Source organism: Bubalus kerabau, chromosome 20, assembly GCF_029407905.1.
Source record: "Bubalus kerabau isolate K-KA32 ecotype Philippines breed swamp buffalo chromosome 20, PCC_UOA_SB_1v2, whole genome shotgun sequence".
Classification (NCBI taxonomy): domain Eukaryota; kingdom Metazoa; phylum Chordata; class Mammalia; order Artiodactyla; family Bovidae; genus Bubalus; species Bubalus kerabau.
In genome coordinates this window covers 39,058,654-39,064,653 of record NC_073643.1, presented here as the reverse complement: position 1 = coordinate 39,064,653, position 6,000 = coordinate 39,058,654, and positions in this window count along the sequence as shown.

The following is a 6,000-nucleotide window of genomic DNA, read 5'->3' as shown; positions in this document are numbered from 1 at the left end:
AAAGACCACTGTGGTCCTGCAATTTTAGAGAAAAAAATCATCTAGTATCAGAGACTGCATAGTATGCAGGGAGTTTGGATATTTAGTAAAGCAAAGGGAAAAACAAAGCAGGGCTGATGGATTTGTATAATAAAGAGCAGGAGAGGGAACAGGGACTACTGGACAGAAAGTCTGTGTACAGGGTATGTTTCAGGGTGGAAGAGACAGAACTGGTGGGAAAAGCTGGCATCCATGTACAGAATAATAAGGGGGCAGCCATGGAGAGAGAGAATATTAAGATGCTTGCTATGCATTAAAAAATTCATCTCTTCCTTTGCCATTCTGTTGCAGGAAGGGGGAACCCCTTCCAGGGCCCGAAACAGGGCTCTTGTCTAACACTCAGAAATGAATTGTCCAAGGAGACACATGTACTGACAAAGTTAGAGATTTTATTAGGAAAGGGCACCTGGGTGGAGAGCAGCAGGGTAAGGAATCCAGGAGAACAGCTCTGCCATCTGGCTCGCAGTCTTGGGTTTTATGGTGATGGGATTAGTTTCTGGGTTGTCCTTAGCCAATCATTCTGACTCTGAGTCCTTCCTGGTGGTGTATGCCTTGTTTAGCCAAGATGGATGCCAGAGTGAAGGATTCTGGGAGGCGGTCGGACATGTGGTGTTTCATTTTGACCTTTCCTGAACTCTTCTGGTTGGTGGTGGCTTATTAGTTCCGTGTTCCTTACGAGGACCTCCTGTCATAAAACAACTCATGCAAATGGTTACCATGGTGCCTGGCCAGGGTGGGCGGTTTCAGTCACTGTGCTTCCCCTAACAATTTCCTTCAGAGATAGTACAGGTTTGAAATACTGATTGATATTTTTTGGTTCCTGAATTGTGCTTCTTTGAATGCAATACCTGGCTAAGACTGGGCCAATTGGAGGCCTAGGTCTGGAGAATGGTAGAAACTTTCACTTGAGATGGTTGCTCCAATTCAGTAAGTATGGTGTACCCGGCTGTTTAAAAATACAATTAATAGATAACAATCCTGGTTCCTCCCCATGGGATCTAAGAGAGTTATTACAGGAGGTACATTTTGGGGTGTCTGTCCAGCCCATGACTTTCTCTATCTGAAAACTCTTTGCTTACCCACAAGAACTAGCACTTGACCAGCACGCTGGCACCAAGCAGTCACCCAGTCTCCTCCAACAGTTGATTCAACCAGGAATGAGCATGTGACCCAAGCTGGGCCAATCAAGACAACTGAAGGGAAAAAGATTTAAAAATCAGGATAAAATTCTTTTTCTGAGGTCTTTGTGGCTTTCTTCTTCCTGGTTCCAAGTTCTCAGGAAGGGGCTGCCCTCGATTCTTTCAAGACACACAGTCCCCTTCAAATAAATTCTCTCTTTCCATTATGCTAAGTTACTTTGAAGTAAGCTTCAACCACCTAAAATCCAAAGTATGTGGCCTGAGACAATTGCCTTTTATGGTCCAAATTCCTCTAGCTATTGGGATCGCTTTCTGGTACCTACAGTTTCCTGTGTTTGCTAACTTCTGTGTTAATGGTACAAAGCCGCCCATCAACCCTGATCTGATAAAACAGATCAACCCTGATGATCTGTGTTATCTCCAGAATCAGCCAGCCTAGCAGGAAAACAAGTATCTGCTAGTATTATGTTGAGAAATCTGTTCTCCTGCTGAGAACGATTGTGTCATTTAATGGCTTAACCATTTCCGGCTAAACTTCAGCCTGTGTTTGTCTTTGATTATTTTTCTATTGCATCTTCTCATAAGGTTTCTTTCTTGGTGTCTTGCCTGGACATCTCTCTCAGACAAAACCAGCTGTGGTTAGAAATGACACTGATACTGGTTTTCCAAAGAGGCTGATGTTTTTCAGTCTGGGCCATTAGGAAACCTGTGTACTTTACACATGTGGTGAATGAACATTTGAGAAGCAGACCCTTCCAGACTGAAGCTCTGTCACACAAGCTGCATGCATTTAGCACAGAAGGGCTCATTCACAGGAGATGAAGGACTCCCCGTGATGAGACAGGCTCTGAGCAGTTTTTCCTAACAGGTCTTCTCAGATCCCTAGATGTCTATAAAAAATTCAGTTTCCCAGGTTTTGCTGAAACAGACTTTCTAGGGATGGGGCCAGGGACTCTGGATATTTAATAACCTACCTAGGTAATTTTGATCTGTGAAAGCCACTGGTTACATGAGCCAAGAGTAGCAATTCTCTAATCCTAACTTAATTGTTAGATGGCATTTTACAATTAGCTTGAAACAGAGCAGGACCCTAAAGTCCTTCTCCACTCCCATCCCTATGCCCTCTGCCTGTCTTGGGTCTGTTAAAAAGAAAAACAAAAACAAAAAACCTTGGTCAAAGAATAAAATTAACCAGAGAAGTGAGAAAAAGCAGACACAAAGGAAAATAGTCAAACAAGACAAAATAATAGTTCACTTGTTAAACAAAATCAAGAACCTTTAGTTCCTCCTCAATGGCTATAGATACTATTCTGGGCCATATCCTTTGAGCTGTTTTGTAAATAATGAAACTCCCACTAGGTGGAAGAGGCTAACTCCCTGATGACCAGACTGTAGCCATGACATAAGTTGCCACGATTCTGAGAAACGGCCTCAAACAAATGGAAACAAACTGACCCTGGAACTGAAGATTAACTATACTTGAATCAAGATGACGCTGGTCAAACAACCGATGAGCGGTTTCATCGGTGCTGTCTCTGCCTGTAGCCCCCTCCCTCTGCCTGTACATCCCTGAAACTCCCCTCTAAAACTCTTGTCCACTGACTGTCAGTGCGGGGGTTGGGGGTGGGATTCGGCCTTTGGACATGTCTGCCCTTTCCCCTTGCTATTACCAGACTCCTGCTGCTGCTGCTGCTAAGTCACTTCAGTCATGCCCGACTCTGTGCGACCCCATAGACAGCAGCCCACCAGGCTCCGCCATCCCTGGGATTCTCCAGGCAAGAACACTGGAGTGGGTTGCCATTTCCTTCTCCAATGCATGAAAGTGAAAAGTGAAAGTGAAGTCGCTCAGTCATGTCCGACTCTAGCGACCCCATGGACTGCAGCCTGCCAGGCTCCTCCATCCATGGGATTTTCCAGGCAAGAGTACTGGAGTGGGGTGCCATTGCCTTCTCTGACCAGACTCCTAGATAAAGCAAACTTTCCTTCCCACCAACCTAGCGTCTCAAGTATAGGCTTTTAGGTAATGAGCAGCCAGACCACGCTTTGTGTAACAAGCAAATGCTGTGCATCACTCCATGTATCTCTTTGACATACAGTGATATATATCTCTCAGAAAAAGTAAAGTCAGTTAAACTAAATTTCTTTGTTTGAAGACTGTCACTGCTAGGCAAGAGTGAATATACCTGAGAGCCTTCAAAACTGGATTCTCAACTCCAGGCTCACTCAGATCTCTCCATCCTGACCAAAGGCCTTGTGACTCAGCTTCTTTAGGAGTGGGTGAGCTTGGGAGACCTGTTCCTAGCTACATCAGACCGAAATGGAGGGTCATGCTGAAGGAGAAGATTCTGGGATTTCCCTGCTGGGTCAGTGGTTAAGAACCCATCTGCCAATGCAGGGAACTCGGGTTCAATTCCTGGTCCAGGAGATTCCACATGTCATGGAGCCACCAAGCCCTTGTATCACAACTACTGGGGCGGCAGAGAACAGATGGTTAGATAGCATCATTGATTCAATGGATATGATTTTGAATAAACTCTGGGAGATAGTGGAGAACAAAGGAGCCTGGTGTGCTGCATACATGGGATCACAAAGAGTTGGAGACGACTTAGCGACTGAACAACACAATTACTGAGCCCATGTGCCTAGAGCTCACGCGCCACAATGAGAAGTCTGCTCACCACAACTAGAGAAAGCCTGCACACAGCAATGAAGACCCAGTACAGCTTTTAAAAGCAGATTCTGGGGTTTGACCCCAGATCCACTGAATCAGAACCTCTGTGGGAGACTTGCATTATTAACTCTGCAGGCATTTCTTAACTATTGTCAAGATTCAGGCCTTTTTGGGGTGTCGCAAAATCCTACTAAATGCTTACATTAGAAGACAATGAACACTCTCAGACAAGATACTAATGATATCCAGTTTCTGCCATCCTTTCTCTTTGGGTGGGATATAGTAGTAAAAACAGTGGCAGCAGCAACCACCACCACCACCACCACTAACATATTTCAAGCTCTTACAATGGCAGACACAGTGCCAAGAGCTTCATGTGCATTATTCCAATAAACCCAAATGACAATCCCACTATGCTCACGTTAGATAAAACCCAAGTCAACAGAGTGGACGTGGACATTTCCCAGGATGACACGACTAGCAAGTGGTTGAGATGGGACTGAAAACAAAAGGGGAGTGGGGCAAAACAAAAGGTGTTGTAGCTGGCATTCAGAAGTCATCCTTCATGGCTGAATTAGGGTTGCGAGGAACACTTCAGTGCAAAGAGCAGCCTGTGCAGATATGTAGTGTGACAATACATAAACACAGGGAGTGTGTGAAGCACCAAAATCCTGCAAAAATCCTCGAGCAGCACCTCCAAGGAAGGAACTGGCATCTTGTGGAGGTGAGGGAGTCATGGGGACCAGGTCCTCGAGGTCATTTCACATCTCTGTGCTCGTGTCCATCTTTGCTCTTGGACCTGTTCTCAGCTGGACCTTCTGCTTTCCTTACCTTCTTCTGCTTTCCTCGTCTTTTCCTTCCTCATCCTTCACATCCTTCATTTTATTGTGATGTGCACTGACCTGACTCCACCAGCCCACTCTCCCGACACATTCTCTTAGCTTCACCTCCACTGCCTCTTGGAATTTTTGTTTTCATTTTATTGCAGTATAGCTGATTTACAATGTTGTGTTCATTTCTGTACAGAAAGTGATTCAGTTACACATACATACATGTGTATATATATATATATATATACACACACATATTTTTCATATTTTTTCATTATGGTTTATTATAGGGTACTAAATATACTTTCCTGTGCTATACAATAGGACCTTGTTGTTCATCCATTCTTATATGATAGCTTTTATCTGCCTATCCCAAACTCCCAATCCATCCTCCCTCTTGTCTTGGCAACCACAAGTCTGCTCTCCACGTCGATGCGTCTGTTTCATAGGTAAGTTCACTGGTGTCATAGTTTAGATTCCATGTGATATTAGATGGTATTTGTCTTTGTCTAAATTACTTCACTTAGTATGATAATCTCTAGGTCCATTCATGTTGCTGCAAATGACATTATTTCACTCTTTCTTATGGCTGAGTAATATTTTATTCTATATAGATACCACACCTTTAAAAATTGCATTAATTTTCATTAGTAGCAAAATTTGATTATGATTTGTGTATTGTCACCACAGTTTCTTTTTTTAACTATTTGTTTTGTAGTGGAGTGTAGCCTATTAACAATGTTGTGATAGCTCCATGTGAACAGCGAAGGGACTCAGTCCTACATATACACTTCTCCATTGTCCCCCAAACCCCTCTCCCATCCAGGCTGCCACATACCCTTGAGCAGAGTTCCATGCGCTCTACAGTAGGTCCATGAGCCACACGGCTGGTTATCCATTTTATAGCAGTGTACACCATACCTTCTGTATCCATTCCTCTGCCCATGGACATTTAGGTTGGCTTCAAGTCTTGGCTATTGTGAGCAGCGCTGCAATGAACACTGCAGTGAATCTGTCTTTTCAAATTACAATATTCTGCAGATATATGCCCAGGAATGGGATTGTAGGATCCTATGGCAACTATATTTTTAGTTTTTTTGAGGAACCTCCATACTGTATTCCATAGGGGCTGTGCCAATTTACATGGAATTTCTTAATTTACCTTGAGAGAGAGAAGCTGATTGGTCCACTTTACGACGTCATGCTAGGTCACTTACAGATTATGGGTTGGCTGCCGTTATTGATTCCTAAAGTTTTGTTGAGGCATAGGAAGAGGGGGCTCATATAGTGAAACCATGGTTGCCTGATGGGCATGCTCCCC